General features: G+C 48.7%; 1 non-coding gene across 1 annotated transcript; it reads right to left on the bottom strand.

Moving 5' to 3' along the window:
• Nucleotides 1-20,045: 20,045 nt before the first annotated feature.
• Nucleotides 20,046-20,119, bottom strand: TRNAT-AGU (transfer RNA threonine (anticodon AGU)). The gene has a single exon. It is a non-coding gene; the product is annotated as a tRNA-Thr (tRNA).
• Nucleotides 20,120-20,325: the final 206 nt, after the last annotated feature.

Below are 20,325 nucleotides of genomic sequence, written 5' to 3'. Positions count from 1 at the left end.
CTCACATTTTCCTGTCTTTCTAGGAAACAGAAGAGACCTCCCTTGGTATCCAAGTAACTGCTTGCTAAGGAAAAGGCTTCTTTGGAGAGAAGCATTGGAAAGAATCAAATCACAAGCCTGGAGTTGATGAAAAGGCTGCTGTGACTGGCATTAGCCTGGCGATTGCTTCAACTGCAATTGCTGCAACACGAGAGCCTGTGCCACACGTCCTTGGGGTTCGCTGGGGATGTCCACACAGAGAGGCCATGTCACCTTCCCTTTGATTGTCACTGATGAGAAATGGAACAGCTGAGAGAAAAGTCCCAGAGAGCAGCACCGTGGCTAAGCTGGCCAAGGCACCTGCCAGGTAAAGTGGAGGTTAGAGATGTAGTACCCAGTGGTGCCTTCCAAATGTGTCTGCTCTTCCCATCTTTTGGTCAATCTTTCGAGGAAGCAGAGAAGACTGCCTTTGCCTTGCAGTGCAGATGCTTCCAAAAGAAACTGGTCGTTTTTTTCTGACAAGTGTCAGAAGGAGGCACCTAAGAAACATGGGGACAAGGAAAAGGTCATCGTAACTCAACTTGCATCCATGGCTCTTGAGGCCACAACGCAGAGCACAGAGCACTGTAGGACCACAGCTGGTGACAGAAGGGGCTTTTCCAAAGGCATTTTCCACTAGCAGGGTCCTCTCTGTGTGCAGAATTCCTTATCGTTTGATGTCCACAGGCCCTGGAGATCACCATTTGGCATCTCTCTCTCTGTCTCAGTGAACATCCACTGTGGTAGTTGAAAATCTGTGATGAGATCTACAGGATGAAACCTGAACAGAGGGACCCCTGAGCCCTGTGTCCCACCGCCTGGATTCCCTCTCACACTGTGATGCTGTGACAGGCTGCAAATCTCTGGCACATATTTCACTTACACAGACATCCACAGGTCGAGGCACATCCAACTGAGTTACATGAATGCTTCTCCCAGCCACTCATAAAACTAATGATAGAGAGCCTCCCGCCAATTCCCCCCAGCTCTGCAGCCTTGCACCCCTGGATTATACTGCAGGAAGGGCCAACCACAGCGGCTGCCTCCCCCACATGCGGGAAAAAGGCTTGACCTGCTAGCCCTGCAGACTAAGTCTCCAGGCCTCCAGCTTGCCCCATTCAACCCAACGGCTTGATCTTGTGGCCAGAATTATTTGCAGTTATGATTTCCCCCAGCAGTACTGCACAGGGGTCCATGGTCAGCTCCAGCACAGGCCTCACAGGAAGGCTTAATGCTCAAGCTGCAGCACATGCTTTGCAGGCTTAAGGCGTGGCTTCCCATAGCAGGAGAGAAGAAGAAGACTCGGACCCTGGTGAGGCAGGCTGGGGCTTCCTGGATCCCATTTGCTCACAGCCAGCCCCCCGCCCCCACTCCCAAGTCGTCAATGGCACCCCCAGGTCAGCCAGAATGAAGCAGCGGTTTTCACTTCACCAAGTCCACTTATGGCTTACAGGCAACTCCCAGACTCCACAGCCAACCATCTTGGCCAGAAAGGAGCCCACTCAGCCTCACCATTGCTTCTTTTCCTTCCCCGCAAAACTCCACTTCTCCTGACCTGCAAGTAGCCATCTCTGGGATGCCAAGAGGCAGGCAAAGGGGTCTATCTCCCAGAAGCCAACCACACCTCCATGGGTTCGGCCCTCAGAAGGGCAGATGGGGGTTTCCTGGATCCCAGTTGCTCACGGCCAGCCCAGCCCCCACCTCTAAAGCCATCAATCTATAGGCCAACCTCCAAGGGGAGAGGAGGCCAAGCCACAAGCCTCCAAAAGGTGACACACCTAAGTGCTCTAGGTTCTCCAGACTGACACCAAGGTGTTTTCTCCATTTACATCAGCACCCTCTGTCATGCAGGGGTTGGAGTTATCCCAGGGACAGGCCAATAGCAGAAAGAGGAGTGCCTTCCTGGACAGCAAGGGGATTTGAGAAAAGGAAGCCAGCCTGTTTCTGAACCAGGGATCTTTTCTGTATTGGGCATATGTGATAACCACTACACTACCGAAACTCTGTCTGCTTAGCTTGTGCTCACCCTGGCACACACTGATGGGGAAACGTAGAGCGAGTGGTGGCAGCCCTCCAATAGGTCAGCTGGCAGAGCAGAGGACTGGAGCCGGTGCTCAGAAAGTCATCCTGATGTCGCCCTTCTGAACCTTGCTTGAAGGAAAGCTTCTTTTTCTTCCCCTTGCTGACGAAGAACAAGAGAAGAATGAAAGGGCAGGTGGACCAGCTCGGTGCAGAAGCCCATGCTGTCTTTTCCTGCTGCATAGCCTGAAATGAGGCGTTTGTGGCAGTTAAAGGAACTGCTGCACTGTCAGAAAACAGCCCAGCCCTGCACAAAGGGAGAAAGAAGCACCTGCCAGAGCTTGGGATTGAACCACAGACCTTTAGCTTAGCACTCACCCAACTGAACTACTTCAACAGCTGCTAGGTTTCTTTTTAGCCTGTTGCTTTTCTGTCTGGGATGCTTTTGTCAGTGGCCCATTCAGACAAAATTCACTTTTGCTTTCCTTAGCTGGCTAAAGTCCTTGTTTCCTAAACCAGGCAATCCTGGGTTCGACTCCCAGTGGTGCCTTGGGAAGTGGCTTTTGTTGCACCTGGCATTGGCTACTGTCAGAAGACAAGATTCAGAGCTAGATGGACCTTTGGTCGAACCCAGTATGGTTTTTCTTATGGTTTAAATTACACTCACAGGCACTGATAATAGAGTTACAGAAAGTTTAGGTGTTAAGAGCTGATAGGTCAGTGGTCCAGTCCCCTCAAGGATGACCCCCTCCCTCTGGGGGAGGGGCAGATCTGAGCTCTCACACCAAATGCCCATTGTGGCTCCCAAAATCTGTGAGCGGCTCATTTACTTTACACACAGGATTGAGACCTACTTTGTGCCCAGTGTCTGAGAATGAAAATCCTAAACCACCCTTTGAAATAACAAATGCAGCAGGATGTGCTATTGTCCCTGCCCCAGTGCAGACAGACCAATGGAGAAATGCCATTGAGTCCAGGGTAATACATCACTGCAGTTTTACCATTTCCACTTGCTAAACTCCCTCCCAACCTTCTGGGCTCCTAGAGCAGGGTACTGAGTCTGAGCCCAGACATGTGCACTGCAACTTTACTCCAGACCTAGCTGCATGATCCTGATTAATGTGACATAGACCAACTATGGGTGTTTCATTGCGCTGGAGACGTAGCCTAACGTTATGTCTACACTGTGATTAAAACACCCAGGGCACCTGTCTCAAAGCCCAGGTCAGCTGACTCAGGCTTATGGGACTTGGGCTGTGCAAGACTATAAAATTACAGTGCAGATATAGGGACTTGAGCCCAACCTCTGAGACCCCTCAGAGGGGTGAGGGTTTCTGAACCCAGGCTTCAGTCTGAACACAAATATCTGCACCACAGTTTTTAGCCTCTCAGCTTTAGCTCCATGAGCCCAAGTCAGATGACCCAGGCCAGCCCTGCTGCCATATTTATCCCAGGAGGGATGGACTCTAAGGGTACGTCTCCATTGCAATGGAAGCCCAGGTGTGGCACGCTGTGCTCAAAGCAGCACCCTGGTAGCCCCATATTCACCACTCTCATATAATGGTAACATGGTTTGTACAAAGTCTGCCTTGTGAGGTATCATTTCAAAAGTCTTGATCTGTTGAACATTAATATCTTGTTGGATTGTGTGTGCTCGCATTCGTTGGGAAGTTATGAAGTTTTGCCCTGTGTGCATTACTGAAATACGTTATGAGGTTGGGAAATGCCCCCCACCAGCCTTTCAGATGTGACAATGGAGGAGCCAGACTCGCTGCTGGCCCATTGAAGGTATCCACACTCCCAAGGACTATCCCAGGAACTGTGTACAATGCAGAGTTCTCCGAGATAGCCCAGCAACAATGGACACTGCTTGACTCACGTCATTGCAAAGGTATTTCCTAGCAAGTTGGAAGAAACTATGAAAGGGGGGGTAGAGACATTATGAATTGGCCTCTCTCCCCCACAACTCAATACCTGTAAACACATCTGGAGGACAAACACTGAACTGAGATAAATCAGAAGAGAATAATAATAATACATTCAAATCAAAGTCCCCAAACAGACTAGTATTGGTTTTTCAGCAGAAAATTTTCAGTCTGGGGAATTTTGTTTTCTCAGTCAGACCTTGCCAAGGGAAGCAGGGAGAAAATGTTTGAGTTGCCTCCTTCAGAACAGTTTGGCCTAGACACTAGCTCAGGTTCACGGTTGTGGCCTTGCTAAGGATGGGGGTCTTTTAATTATTTGGGCAGGTCCCAGGGTGTTTGGGGGAGATGATGAGGATGTTACCTTTTGAGATAAAGACTAAGAAATACAGGACTAGAGAAATTTTTTTTTAGAAATCTGGGATTTAGACATTTAATTTAAAGCAAGGGGGGCGGTCTGAGTTTCTGAGAAGGTTTTTGTTTGCAAGAAGCAACATTGTTGGGTCTGTTATTGTACCAAAGGGGGAGATGGTTATCTATAAAGGAGGGGTGAAAACTAAATGCATCTGATGAGGATTAATTTTGAACCCATGCGTGCAGAGGATAATGGATTCAGCCATCCATCACCTTAGCCACTTGGCCACCTCATCTGAACTGTTAAAAAAGGGACAAGAGGAGAAATCTAAGGCCAACAGTGATAGGGACAATATGGAGTTTTTAAATACTAAGCAGAAGCAGGGGCTGAATATGCTTCCAACTCACATCTAGTGAGGAGCTGGGAGAAAGATTTCAGGAACAGACTGTGTTTGCATAGACACACCTGCTCTGCCTAAGTATGCAGCATGATGGGGCCGCTTCCCCAAAATGACCAGTTTTGGCTGGTGTTGGGTTACAAATCACTTTAAGATTGAGTGGAATGAAATGTTATTATCCTTCCTGTATGAGTGAAGGGCAGCAGAACATACCTAGTTGGTCCTTATGGAGGGGTAGGTGGGTGAGGAATAGCTTTTATTGAACTGCATAGAAGTGATTGAGGACATCATCCTAAACCAGTGGTCCCCAAACTTTTCACACTGTGCCCTCTTAACCATGGCTGTGGGCCCTTGGAAGCCGCGGTCGAGAACCAGGGCTGGGAGTGGGACTGTGGCTTGCTGGTGAGAGGGGTGCAGACACAGGTAAGGGGGTTGCAGCTGGGCCAGGGGCTCAGGCTGGGGGTAGAGTAGGCAAAATGCTTGGACAGAGTGGGGCTGAGTGGTGCTCCCTCCATGGGGGCTGGCTCAACCTTGAGGTGCCTCCATGAACATTCCTCTGTGCCCCCCTAGGAGGCATGCCCCACATTTTGGGAATCACTGCCCTAAACTGACCCCTAGTCACCAAGCAGGGGCTAGTGATGCCAAAGCCCAGGGACAGGGAGCTTTGCCAGAGTGGCGCCTGCAGGTCACGTGCTGGGGGGCTGACACAGGCTCAGTGCTCTGGAACAGCTCTGAGCCAAACCCAGGCAGAGTCCTCATCAGTGTAACACTGCCCAGGGGACTCTGTCACTGGGGGAAATCTCCTTGCCTTCAGCACGAGCTGGGACTGACCTTGGACCTTTCAGCACCCGTTCCATGCCAGGAGCTTCCTGTAGTGAGTCACCTTAGCAGGACACCTGGGAAAGCCTTACACGCCCCTCCCCAAAGGAGTCATGCACCCTCAACTTCCACAATCCCCAGTGACTCTCAGCCAGCGTTGTAAAACAGAAGGTTTATTAGTGGTCTGGAATACAGCCTGGGAAAGTTCTTTGTTAGCACAGGAAGTAGGAAGATTGAGCAAAGTCCATCTCCATGAGACCCAAAACTCAGAGCCTGGGCTCTCCCCTTGAGTCCCAAAACCAGCAGACTCCTTGCTTCCAACAGCCCAACTCAGCCAGGTCCTTTTGTCCCTCTTCTGTCCTTTGTTCTGTTTCCCTGGCAACCTGGTCACCTGGCCTCCACCTCTTTCTTTGTTCTCTGAAGGACATAAATCACACCGTGTAGAGGTCAAGCAGAGGAGTTTATTGCACACAGCGCTGGCAGAGTGTCACCTTGCTTATTAAGCTCAGAGGCACTTTCAATTAACTGATTACTGCAGAATATATAGATTTACCATGGGTGGGGGACAGTGACGGGGTAGGCAGTTCCGCACCCCAGCTTAGGTTTTGCAGCAAGACAAAATAAGCATATTAGCCAATGGTTAACAGGTTACATAATGTCTCCGCCCATGGTCTCAAGTTAGCAAGTTAACATTTAATGAATACTTTGATAAAATGTTATTAGTATAAAATATCTCTGTTGAATTCTGATTTGGGGTACATAGGAATGGAGCAACTCCTTTGATTGTCCAGCAGGTACATTCCTAGGGGTTAAAGCAAAGAAACAGTGAAAGTATATGGCAATAAAGATTGCTTTTTGTGTGTCTTAAGGCAGGCATTAGTTCCTGGGAAGGGAGGTGGAAGAATCCCATATCTTATACTGACATGTGCCAACTTCTGATAAACTCAAAGTTGGATCTGTGGGAAGAACGTTTCCCTACAGAGGAGACTAACACAATAGGAAAAGGGATTCTTTGTTCAATCTGCAACTCTGAATAAGACACTATTCGTTAGTTCTTAGCGCCAACACCTGGCAACTTGCTGACCAGGCCTATCTTAGCAAGCAAGGCTTTCTGTTTACCCCAGCTTTCTCTTAGCTGATCCCTATTTGCTAGGCCTCTGGTCGCTTGACCATAATCTGGACTTTATGTGTGGAAAAGAGCTGGCACAATCCATAGACCAGGTTGTTATATAAAATGCACATGGATTTGAACCTTTCACACCCAGGAATGGCAAAGTTCTTGGTTCAGGCTTGTAGCAGTGATGGAATAAACTGTAGGTTCAAATCAAGTCTCTGGATTGAGATGGATCATACAGTCCTTTGTAGAGAGCTTCAGTTTGTAGTAAAGTCCCTCCAGAGGTATGAAGCAGGATTGAAAACAAGATGGAGGCGAGGCAACAGCATTTTATACTCTCTTGCCATGTGGGTTGGTGTGTGAGCTCAGCCTTGCATTCCATCCCTGATGTTTCATGGACTAACAACAGTAGCAGAAAGAAAGAGCTGAGCCAATATCTCCCTGGTAGGGATGCAGGTGACCACGTCCCCTCTGTCTGACCATCGCCATTGCAGGAGAGAAGGGTTCACTGGAATCAAATGCCCTGGCTCAGACAAGAGACATGGGGAGGTTTTGCTGTTCATGGATCTGTGCAAATGAAATTGTGTCTCTGTGTGAAATTGTGGAGGGAAATGAAACGTCCACATGGTGGCCCAGTGCCTTAAGGAATGTGGGCGATGGATTCTGGCTGAGAAATGATTTAACAGGAATTTGTAACAATGTATTGCCCTGATTAAAAGCTATGGCTATAAGGCAGCCACTGTTGTTAGCACTTCAACCTGCATGGAGACACCCGAATGCAGTGGTGAGCTGGAGCCGGTTCTCACAGACTCCCAAAAACCGGTTGCTAAAATTAGACCTCTGTGGAGAACGAGTTGTTAAAGGGCCAGGAAGTGGACAAAGAACTTCAGTCCAAGGGCCGGACCATCCTGTTGCTCCCAGGATTCCCAGCTGGGGAGGCTGAGGCTTCCCGGGCCCCTCCTCCGCTTCCCCCCAGCTGCAGCATGGCCAGCCGCCGGCACCAGCTGGGCAGTTCAGCTGAGCTCAAGAGTTGTCCTGCTGCCACTTTTTGAGAGGCCCGGCAAGGTGTGTGTGGGGTCTTGCTGCACGCTCCACGGCTGGTTAGAGGGGAGGGGAGGGGGCAAGTGGGGCAATTGGCCCAGGCCCTGCAGGGGCCCCTGGCCCCACGAGGATGTCTCTCCCGGGCCCTCTCCTGCTTCCCCCACCCAGAAGAGCTGCAGCATAGCCAGCAACTGGACAGCTCAGCTGACCTCTAGGCTGCCGGCAAGGTAAGGGGGCTGCAAGCTCCGGGGCCATGGGGGTGGGGTGGGCAAGTGGGGCAATTTTCCCTGGGCCCCTGGCCCCACGAGGATGTCTCCCCACAGACCCCCCACCCCCTCGCAGAGCTGCAGCATGACCAGCAGCTGGGCAGCTCAGCTGAGCTTCTGAGTTGTCCTGCTGCTTTGAGCTGCTGGCAAGGTAAGGGGGGAAGGGGCTGCAAGATCTAGGGTTGCCGGGAGGCAAGTGGGGCAATTTGCCCCAGGCCCTGCAGGGGCTCCCGGCCCCATGGGTATGTCTCTCCTCCCCCAACCCCTCCTCCACTCCCCCCCTTAAATCAGAACTTTTTATAGGGAACTGGTTGTTAAGATTTTGGCAGCTAATCACTGCCTGAGTGGGTGTCAAGTCCATTGCCTTAACCAGGGGTAGTCGATTATTTTATCAAGATCCAAATTTCTTGGTCAAGGTCTAGTCAATGTCTAGATGACAGAGAAAATAATACACTGATGATAATAAGAAGAATATAGAAAGATTTTGCAGTCACTATGGGCATAACTATGATGATTGGTTTGTGTTTCACTCTTTATATTCGACACCACCACTGCCTTTCCCTTTAGTCTTGTAGTTTACCAAGGGTAAAACTAAACATCTCTTCAGATACAAGGGAGTGTTGGTGTTCATTCCTGTTAGCTACACAGGGGCTTGATGTAGCTGCTTTCAATCCTCCGGCTCTGCCAGGATAAGTAACATTTCAGGGTGTCACTGAACTGAAGGAGGGAGATCATTTTTTGACAGATGACGCCTCCTCTTAAACGTGTTTGTCTGGCTGGCAGCCCTGGTTCCCAGGTCTCTCCTGAGGGAAAAAAGTTTCTCTGCAAAATACTGAAACTTTTAACAGAGAGGAGGGAAAGGCGATGGCCACATGATCAGGCCAGTGTGTATGACAACATGGTCTTTTTTGTGGGATGACTCTGAACATTGACTGATCTCCACTCCTTTGGATTTGAAGAGATGTTTAGTTGTGCACTTGGGAACCTATAAGGGTGAAGCAATTTTATGGATGGTGACACTATGATTGAAGGGTTTTTTAATGTTGTAGAAATTGTTAAAAACACTTAGCTTAAACTGGAACTGCCTGTTGTTAAAGACTGGTTTCCCCACGTCAGTTCCAAAAGCTCTTCTAGAAACACCCTGGGTTCTCTCCTGCCTCGGTGGGAACTAGAGGGAATCGTCCCCTGCAGCTCTTGGCTCCAGGCTGATTTTTCTGGGGAGGGGATGTGGAATTGATTTGTTCGCTGTTGAGAAGGGAGCTGGGCCAGTTCTCAGGGAACCAGAACTCTCAGCATCTTCCCAGCCCAACCCAGGCTGCTGCCCTGTCCCAGCCTGTTCCCCTGGGGCCCCTGCATGTTTGACTTTAAAGCGGGCCAGGAGCAGCAGCTGAGGCAGAGGACAGCCTGGGCCGGGCAGATCAAAGGAGTTTAACTAGCAAAAAAGGTAAAATGGCAGTGGAGTATTACCTTGGACACGACGGCATGTCTCCATTGGTCTGTCTGTTTTGGGGTAGGGACAATAACACATCCTGCTGCATTCGTTATTTCAAAAGGCAATTTAGGATTTTCATTGTCACACACGATGCACAAAGCAGGACTCAACCTTGGGCGTAAACTAAACAAGCTGCTCACAGATTCTGGCAGCCGCAATGAGCATTTGGGTGAGAGCTCAGACCTGCCCCTGTCCCAGAGGGAGAGTGTCATCTGTGTGGGGACTGGACCACTGACCTACCTGCTCCTAATTCCCAAACTTTCAGTAACTCTATTATCAGTGCCTGTGAGTGTTATTTAAACCATAAGAAATACCACACTGGGCTAGACCAAAGGCCCATCTAGCTCTGAATCCTGTCTTCTAACAGTAGCCAAAAACAGGTGCCCCAACAACCAGTCAACAAGGCACCACTGGGAGTTGAACCCAGGATCTCCTGTTTACAAAACATATGCTTTAGCCAGCTAAGCCATTGTGCCTGTGGGTGGCTAAAATCCACTGTCTGCCCACACCTGACTCCCTGCCATCGCCACCGGGGCCTGACAAGTTTTGTTTGTGTTTGGATTCTGCAAAGCAGAGGAACAGGTGACGTTGTTCTTACAAGTTGTGTGTGAGTGAATCTTTGGCCAGGTCTGCACTACAAAGTTGTTTCAGCAGAATTATATTGCTCAGCTGTGTAAAAAACACACAAGGCTACCTCGGTCGGCAGCTTGTGGCTGGTGTACAAACTGCAATGCCACATCTGGCGACAAAACTGCCCTGTTTTGCTGACAAAATAAAACAACTTCGATGAGAGGTCTAGAGCTTTTTGCAGCAAACTTAAAGTGACAGAGTAGACGCTGCTGTTCATTATATCACCATAACTGGACTCCTCCAGTATCCCACAATGCTCGCCGTGAACTCGCCTGCCCTGCATTCCTGCTACAGAGCCATGGGCCCCTCCCCTTTCATAGCTCCAGAAAGTTCTGACAGCTGAGTCAGCTGCTCTGCTCTGGCAGCCAGGAGCAAATCACTGCCGTGGATGCTGCTCTCTCCTGCACCGCGAACACAGAGCAGGGTGGCGGGAGCTTCCTTACAGTGTGGGGGGCCACTGGCATCCGAACTGTGACATGCCCAGGACACCCCTTCTCTCGAGGAGGCTCTTACCTTCTAAACAGGGACGGCTGTTTTCTAGTAAAATCAGGAAAAGGGAAGGAGAAAACTCGAAAGAAGTTCCTCCTGGCACTCACATACGTGAACCCGAATACTTTCTCAGTCCTCAAAGAGAGACCTTGAGAAAGAGACTTGCTGGAGCAAAGCCACAGGGGTCTCTGAGGTTTCCTTGGCCCCTCGTCCCTGTCCTGCCTGGCTGATGTCAGCATCTCTCTGTGAGGTCACCACCTCCCCATCACCTTTGACCAATAGTCTGAGGTCCTGCAAAAGGCCTTTGTGATGTCACTGCCACATCCCTCCCTTGCTGTGCTAATGTCCTGCCCCTGGCCAGGAACTTTGGAGGTTTGGGCTACTCCTGTGGTCACCCCACTCAAAGAGCATTCGTTCTAGGAAGCAAGCCGGATAGACAGTAAAACATCAGACTCTGATCCCAGTGCTGCACTTTGTTTTTCAAAAATTAGTCGACTTTATGGCCAGAAGAGACCATTAGAGCATCTAATCTGACCCCTGCATATCACAGGCCTCCTGTATGACACAATAGCTACTTTTGGGGCAAACACATTCCAGAAAGGCATCTAGTCTTCATGAAATGACATCAAGAGATGGCAAATCCACCACTTTCCTTGGTAGCTCTTTCCTGTGGTGAAACACCCTCGCTGTTGAATTTTTGTGCCTTATTTGTAATATGAATTTGTCTCTTTTCACCTTCCAGCCACTGTGTCTTGTTATGCTTTTCTCTGCTAGATTCAAGTGCCCTTTAATGCCCAATATTTTCTCTCCATTAAGGTCCTTCAACACATCACTGAAGTCACCTTTCAGTCTTCTTCTTATAAGCTAAACAGGTCGAGCTCTTTCAGCAACTCACTAGAAGGCATTTTTCTCCAGCCCTCAGAACATTTGATGGCTCTTTGCTGCCCCAGCTCCAATTTCATAACATCTTTTTCAAATGAGGACACCAAAACTGGAGGCAGTATTCCAGTATCAGTCTCACTGATGCTGTGTCACCTCCTGTGACGTTATTGACATAATCTGTAACTGTATAGATCACCGTTGCGACCACTGTAATATATTTGCAGCCAATATTGTAGAAAGGCTGTCGTTTAAGGGTTCTGTGGAGAGGTTATGATTGGTTGATTAGAATTATGCTATCTCTAGATGTGTATCATTGTTTGTAGTAGACGTATTAAATATTGGCTGTATGCTGCTCATATTTCAAACTTGTGCTCTGCTTACAGGGAACACCCCAGACAAGTTGGTGTCAATTCTGCATAGCCTGCTTGATGGCCCATTAAGGATCATCAGCTATACAATCGACCCATTGAGAGAAGGCAGATACGCCTTGTGACTCAGCAAGGTATGCAGGGACCTGCCTATGGACAGAACTCTAAGGTTTTTCTATGTCACATGCTGGATAAAGTGTCCTTGGGACAAAGAAAGCAAAGACCACATGGCAAAAGACTATAAAATGCTGAGGCCTCGCCTCCACCTTGTTTTCAATCCTGCTTCATGCCTCTGGAGGGACTTTGCTACAAACTGAAGCTCTCTACAAAGGACTGAATGACCATCCCAGCTGTGGATGGACTCCAGAGACTTGATTTCAACCTGCAATTTATTCCATCACTGCTACAAGCCTGAACCAAGATCTTTGCCATTACTGGATGTGAAGGGTTCAAATCCATGTGCAGTTTATATAACAACCTGGTCTATGGATTGTGAAGCTCTTTTCCAGACCCAAAGTCCAGAGCATGGTCAAGGGATCAGAGGCCTAGCAAATCGTGATCAGCTAAGAGAAAGCTGGGGTAAACAGAAAGCCTTGCTTGCTAAGATAGGCCTGGTCAGCAAATTGCCAGGTGTTGGAGCTGAGAACTAAAGAATTGTGTCTTATTCAGAGTTGCAGATTGAACAAAGAATTGCTGTTCCTATTGTGTTAGTCTCCTCTGTAGGGAGACGTTCTTCCCACAAATCCAACCTGGAGTTTATGAGAAGTTGGCACATGTCAGTATAAGATATGGCATCCTTCCAGCTCCCTTCCGAGGAACCAACGCCTGCCTTAAGACACACAAAAAAGAATCTTTATTGCCATATACTTTTACTGTTTCTTTGCTTTAACCCCTAGGAATGTACCTGTTGGACAATCAAAGGAGTTGCTCCATTCCTATGGACCCCAAATCAGAATTCAACATAGATATTTTATACTAATAACATTTTATCAAAGTCTTCATTAAATGTTATCTTGCTAACTTGAGACCATGGGTGGAGACATTATGTAACCTGTTAACCATTGGCTAATATGCTTATCTTGTCTTGCTGCAAAACCTAAGCTGGGGTGTGGAACTGCCTACCCCATCATTTTCCCCCGCCCATGGACAATCTATATATTCTGTTGTAATCAATTAATTGACAGTGCCTGTCATAAACAAATAGTTAAGGGTTAATGTCTCTTTTACCTGTAAAGGGTTAACAAGCTCAGTGAACCTGGCTGACACTTGACCAAAGAACCAATCGGGAGACAAGATACTTTCAAATCTGGGTGGAAGGAAGTCTTTTTTTTTTTGTGCTGTTTTTCTTTGTTCTCTGTTCTCTCTTGGGATTAAGAGAAGCCAGTCATGTAACCAGATTTCTCCAATCTTACTGAAACAGACTCTCAGGTTCCAGATAGTAAGTAATAGATAGAAAGCAGATTCCATTTGTTTGTTTTCTTTATTTGCAAATGTGTATTTTGCTAGAAGGATTTTACCTCTGTTTGCTGTAACTTGTATTTTATTCTAGGGGGAGGGAGTCCCTCTAGTCTATATAGCTGAAGACTCTGTAAATATTTTTCCATCTTGATTTTACAGAGATAATTTTTACTTTTTTCTTTCATTAATTAAAAGTTTTTCTTTTAAGAACCTGATTGATTTTTTTTTATTCTTGTGTGAGACCCCAGGGAACGGGGTCTAGACTCACCAGGGATTGGTGGGGGGAAAGGAGAAAAGGGGAGGGAAAGGTTAATTTCTCTCTGTGTTAGGATCACTGTATCTCTCTCAGGAAGAGTCTGAGAGGGGGAGAGAAGTGGGGGGAAGGTGAATTTCCTCTCTGTTTTAAGATTCAAGGAGGTTGAATCACAGTGATCTCCCAGTGTAACCCAAGGAGGGGAAAATCTGGGAAGAAGAAAGGATGGGGGGGAATGGTTTATTTCCCTTTGTTTTGAGACCAGGGGGTTTGGGTCTTGGGTCCCCCAGGGAAGGTTTTGGGGGACAAAGAGTGTACCCAAATACTATATTTTGGGTTGGCGGCAGTGTGATAAGATCTAAGCTAGGAATTAAGCTTAGAAGGTAACAGGCAGGTCCCCACTTTCTGGACGCTAAAGTTCAAGGTGGGAAACAGACCCTGACAGAGCCTCTGAACCTAATAAGCAAGGTGACACTCCGCCAGCGCTGTGTGCAATAAACTCCTCTGCTTGACCTCTACACGGTGTGATTTACGTCCTTCAGAGAACAAAGAAAGAGGTGGAGGCCAGGTGACCAGGTTGCCAGGGAAACAGAACAAAGGACAGAAGAGGGACAAAAGGGCCTGGCTGAGTTGGGCTGTTGGAAGCAAGGAGTCTGCTGGTTTTGAGACTCAAGGGGAGAGCCCAGGCTCTGAGTTTTGGGTCTCATGAAGATGGACTTTGCTGAATCTTCCTACTTCCTGTGCTAACAAAGAACTTTCCCAGGCTGTATTCCAGACCACTAATAAACCTTCTGTTTTACAACGCTGGCTGAGAGTCACTGGGGATTGTGGAAGTTAGGGCTGCATGACTCCTTTGGAGGGGAGTGTAAGGTTTTCCCAGGTGTCCTGCTAAGGTGACTCACTACAGGAAGCGCCTGGCATGGAACAGGTGCTGAAAGGTCCAAGGTCAGTCCCAGGTCATGCTGAAGGCAAGGAGGTTTCCCCCAGTGACAGTGTCCCCTGGGCGGTGTCACACTGATGAGGACTCTGCCTGGGTATGGCTCAGAGCTGTTCCAGAGCACTGAGCCTGTGTCAGCCCCCCAGCATGTGACCTGCAGGCGCCACTCTGGCTAAGCTCCCTGTCCCTGGGCTTTGGCATCACTAGCCCCTGCTTAGTGACTAGGTGTCAGTTTAGGGCAGTGATTCCCAAAATGTGGGGCACGCCTCCTAGGGGGGCACAGAGGTATGTTCATGGAGGCACCTCATGGTTGAGCCAGCCCCCATGGAGGGCAGGCAGGGAGCACCACTCATCCCCACTCTGTCCCAGCTCTTAGCCTACCCTACCCTCAGCCTGAGCCTGAGCCCCTGGCCCCGCCGCGACCCCTTTACCTGTGTCTGTACCCCTCTCCCCAGCAAGCCACAGTACCACTCCCAGCCCAGGTTCTCGACTGCGGCTTCCAAGGGGCCACAGCCATGGTTAAGAGGGCACAGTGTGAAAAGTTTGGGGACCACTGGTTTGGGATGATGTCCGCAATCACTTCTATGCAGTCCAATAAAAGCTATTCCTCACTCACCTACCCCTCCATCAGAATGGACTAGGTATGTTCTGCTGCCCTTCACTCATACAGGAAGGATAATAACATTTCATTCCACTCAATCCTAAAGTGATTTGTAACCCAACACCAGTCAAAATTGGTCATTTTGGGGAAGCAGCCCCATCATGCTGCATATGTAGGCAGAGTAGGTGTGTCTATCCAAACACGGTCTGTTCCTGAAGCCTTTCCCACAGCTTCTCACCAGATGTGATGGGGGAGCATATTCAGCCCCTGCTTCCGCTTAATATTTAAAAACTCCATATTGTCCCTATCACTGCCGGCCTTAGATTTCTTCTCCTGTCCTGTTTTTAACAGTTCAGATGAGGTGGCTGTGTGGTTAAGGTGATGGACTGCTAATCCATTATCCTCTGCACACATGGGTTCAAATTTAATCCTCATCAGATGCATTTACTTTTCACCTCTCCTTTATAGACAACCATCTCCCCCTTTGGTACAATAACAGACCCAACAATGTTGCTTCTTGCAAACAAAAACCTTCTCAGAAACTCAGACCGCTCCCCTTGCTTTAAATTAAATGTCTAAATCCCAGATTTCTAAAAAAAAATTTCTCTAGTCCTATATTGCTTAGTATTTATCTCAAAAGGTAACATCCTCATCATCTCCCTCAAACACCCTGGGACTTGCCCAAATAATTAAAAGACCTCCATCCTGAGCAAGGCCACAACCGTGGACCAGAGCTAGTGTCCAGGCCAAGCTGTTCTGAAGGAGGAAACTCAAACATTTTCTACCTGCTTCCCTTGGCAAGGTCTGACTGAGAAAACAAAATTCCCCAGACTGAAAATTTTCTCCTGAAAAGCCAATACTAGTCTGTTTGGGGACTTTTATTTGAATGTATTATTATTATTCTCTTCTGATTTATCTCAGTTCAGTGTTTGTCCTCCCGATGTGTTTACAGGTATTGAGTTGTGGGGGAAGGAGGCCAATTCATAATGTCTCTACCCCCCCTTTCATAGTTTCTTCCAACTTGCTAGGAAATACCTTTGCTACGACTTGAGTCAAGCAATGTCCATTGTTGCTGGGCTATCTCGGAGAAGTCTGCATTGTACACGGTTCCTGGGATAGTCCTTGGGAATGTGGATACCTTCAGTGGGCTAGCAGCCAGTCTTGCTCCTCCATTGTCACACCTGAAAGGCTGGTGGGGGGCATTTCCCAATCTTATAACATATTTCAGTAATGCACACAGAGCAAAACTTTATAACTTCCCAACCAATGCGAGCACACACAATCCAACATGATATTAATGTTCAACAGATCAAGACTTTTGAAATGATAGCTCACAAGGCAGACTTCGTACAAACCATGTTATCATTATATGAGAGTGGTGAATATGGGGCTACCAGGGTGCTGCTTTGAGCACAGCGTGCCACACCTGGGCTTCCATTGCAATGGAGACGTACCCTTAGAGTCCATCCCTCCTGGGATAAATGTGGCAGCATGGCTGGCCTGGGTCATCTGACTTGGGCTCATGGAGCTAAAGCTGAGAGGCTAAAAACTGTGGTGCAGATATTTGTGTTCAGACTGAAGCCTGGGTTCAGAAACCCTCACCCCTCGTGGGGTCTCAGAGGTTAGGTTCAAGTCCATATGTCTGCACTGTAATTTTATAGTCTTGCAGTCGAAGTCCCATAACCCTGAGTCAGCTGACCCGGGCTTTCAGACAGGTGCCCTGGGTGTTTTAATCACAGTGTAGACATAACGTTAGGCTATGTCTCCAGTGCAATGAAACACCCACGGTTGGTCTATGTCACATAAATCAGGATCATGCAGCTAGGTCTGGAGTAAAGTTGCAGTGCACATGTCTGGGCTCAGACTCAGTACCCTGCTATAGGAGCCCAGAAGGTTGGGAGGGAGTTTAGCAAGTGGAAATGGTAAAACCGCAGTGAAGTATTACCCTGGACTCAGTGGCATTTCTCCATTGGTCTGTCTGCTTTGGGGCAGGGACAATAGCACATCCTGCTGCTTTCATTATTTCAAAGGGTGGTTTAGGATTTTCATTCTCAGACACTGGACAAAAAGTAGGTCTCAATCCTGGGTGTAAAGTAAATGAGCTGCTCACAGATTTTGGGAGCCACAATGGGCATTTGGTGTGAGAGCTCAGACCTGCCCCTGCCCCAGAGGGTGGGGGTCATCCTTGAGGGGACTGGACCATTGACCTATCAGCTCTTAACATCTAAACTTTCAGGAACTCTATTATCAGTGCCTGTGAATGTAATTTAAACCATAAGAAAAACCATACTGGGTTCGACCAAAGGTCCATCTAGCTCTGAATCTTGTCTTCTGACAGTAGCCAATTGCAGGTGCCCCAAAAGCCACTTCCCAAGGCACCACTGGGAGTTGAACCCAGGATTGCCTGGTTTATGAAATAAGGGCTTTAGCCAGCTAAGGAACGCAAATGTGAATTTTGTCTCAATGGGCCACTGACAAAAGCACCTCAGACAGAAAAGCAACAGGCTAAAAGGAAACCTAGCAGTTGTTGCAGTAGTTCAGCTGGGTGAGTGCTAAGCTAAAGGTCTGTGGTTCAATCCCAAGCTCTAGCAGGCTCTTCTTTCTCCCTTTGTGCAGGGCTGGGCTGTTTTTTGAAAGTGCAGCAGTTCCTTTAACTGCCACAAACCCCTCATTTCAGGCTATGCAGCAGGAAAAGACAGCATGGGCTTCTGCACCGAGCTGGCCCATCTGCCCTTTCATTCTTCTCTTGTTCTTCGTCAGCAAGGGGAAGAAAAAGAAGCTTTCCTTCAAGCAAGGTTCAGAAGGGCGACGTCAGGATGACTTCCTGAGCACCAGGTCCAGTCCTCTGCTCTGCCAGCTGAGCTATTGGAGGGCTGCCACCACTCGCTCTACGTTTCCCCATCAGTGTGTGCCAGGGCGAGCACAAGCTAAGCAGACAGAGTTTCTGTAGCGTAGTGGTTATCACATGTGTCCAGTACACAAAAGGCCCCTGGTTCAGAAACAGGCTGGCTTCCTTTCCTCAAATCGCCTTGCTGTCCAGGAAGGCGCTCCTCCTTCTGCTATTGGCCTGTCCCTAAGATAACTCCAACCCCTACATGACAGAGGGTGCTGACATCAGTGGAGAAAACACCTTGGTGTCAGTCTGGAGAACCTAGAGCAGTTAGGTGTGTCACCTTTTGGAGGCTTGTGGCTTGGCCTCCTCTCCCCTTGGAGGTTGGCCTATAGATTGATGGCTTTAGAGGTGGGGACTGGGCTGGCCGTGAGCAACTGGGATCCAGGAAACCCCCACCTGCCCTTCTGAGGGCCGGACCTATGGAGGTGTGGTTCACTTCTGGGAGATAGAACCCTTTACCTGCCTCTTGGCATCCCAGAGATGGCTACTTGTAGGTCAGGAGAAGTGGAGTTTTAGGGGGAAGGAAAAGAAGCAATAGTGAGGCTGAGTGGGCTCCTTTCTGGCTGAGATTGTGGGCTGCCGGGGGTCTGGCATTTGTCTGTAAGCCATAAGTGGACTTGGGGCAGTGAAAACTGCTGCTTCATTCTGGCCGACCTGGGGGCGTCACTGATGACTTGGAAGTGGGAGCAGAGGGCTGGCTGTGAGCAAATGGGATCCAGGAAGCCCCAGCCTGCCTCACCAGGGTCTGAGTCTTCTTCTCTCCTGCTATGGGAAGCCCAGCCTTAAGCCTGCAAAGCATGTGCTGCAGCTTGAGCATTAAGTCTTCCTGTGGGGCCTGTGCTGGAGCTGACCATGGACCCCTGTGCGGTACTGCTGAGGGAAATCACAACTGCAAATAATTCTGGCCACAAGATCAAGCCGTTGGGTCGAATGGGGCAAGCTGGAGGCCTGGAGACTTAGTCCGCAGGGCTAGCAGGTCAAGCCTTTTTCCCTCATGTGGAGGAGGCAGCCGCTGTGGTTCGCCCTTCCTGCGGTATAATCCAGGGGTGCAAGGCTGCAGAGCTGGGGGGAATTGGCCGGAGGCTCTCTATCATTAGTTTTATGAGTGGCTGGGAGAAGCATTCATGTAACTCAGTTGGATGTTCCCCGACCTGTGGATGTCTGTGTAAGTGAAATATGTGCCAGAGATTTGCAGCCTGTCACAGCATCACAGTGTGAGAGGGAATCCAGGTGGTGGGACACAGGGCTCAGGGGTCCCTCTGTTCAGGTTTCATCCTATAGATCTCATCACAGATTTTCAACTACCACAGTGGATGTTCACTGAGACAGAGAGAGAGATGCCAAATGGTGATCTCCAGGGCCTGCGGACATCAAACGATAAGGAATTCTGCACACAGAGAGGACCCTGCTAGTGGAAAATGCCTTTGGAAAAGCCCCTTCTGTCACCAGCTGTGGTCCTACAGTGCTCAGTGCTCTGTGTTGTAGCCTCAAGAGCCATGGATGCAAGTTGAGTTACGATGACCTTTTCCCTGTCCCCACGTTTCTTAGGTGCCTCCTTCTGACACTTGTCAGAAAAAAACAAGCAGTTTCTTTTGGAAGCATCTGCACTGCAAGGCAAAGGCAGTCTTCTCTGCTTCCTCAAAAGATTGACCAAAAGGTGGGAAGAGCAGACACATATGGCAAGGAACCACTGGCTGCTACATCTCTAACCTCCACTTTACCTGGCAGGTGCCTTGGCCAGCTTAGCCACTGTGCTGCTCTCTGGGACTTTTCTCTCAGCTGCTCCATTTCTCACCAGTGACAATCAAAAGGAAGGTGACATGGCCTGTGTGTGGACATCCCCAGCGAACCCCAAGGATGTGTGGCACAGGCTCTCATATTGCAGCAATTGCAGTTGAAGCAACCGCCACGCTAATGCCAGTCACAGCAGCCTTTTCATCAACTCCTGGCTTGTGATTTGATTCTTTCCAATTATTCTCTCAAAGAAGCCTTTTCCTTAGCAAGCAGTTACTTGGATACCAAAGGAGGTCTCTTCTGTTTCCTAGAAAGACACAGGAAAATGTGAGCAGAGGAGACAAAAGCCATACAACAAGGCACCACTGGGAGTTGAACCCAGGATCTCCTGTTTACTAGACAGGTGCTTTAGCCAGCTAAGCCATGGTGCCTGCCTCAAGAAAGTGTTTACAACTGTTCCATTTGATGGTCCAGGACAACACCTGCAAATTCCAAAGTACAGACCTTCCCCATTTCCCTCAAGACTTGTAGACTTTGAGGTGTCTGGCTCTCTGTGCACAGAAAGCCACAGCTGAGTTGACAGAGGGCTTCTAACATGTGCTTCTCCCACCAGCCACTGTGATCATATACTGATTAG

The sequence above is a fragment of the Gopherus flavomarginatus genome (assembly GCF_025201925.1).
Source record: "Gopherus flavomarginatus isolate rGopFla2 chromosome 13 unlocalized genomic scaffold, rGopFla2.mat.asm SUPER_13_unloc_1, whole genome shotgun sequence".
NCBI lineage: Eukaryota > Metazoa > Chordata > Testudines > Testudinidae > Gopherus > Gopherus flavomarginatus.
This window is presented reverse-complemented; position numbering and strand designations above follow the sequence as displayed.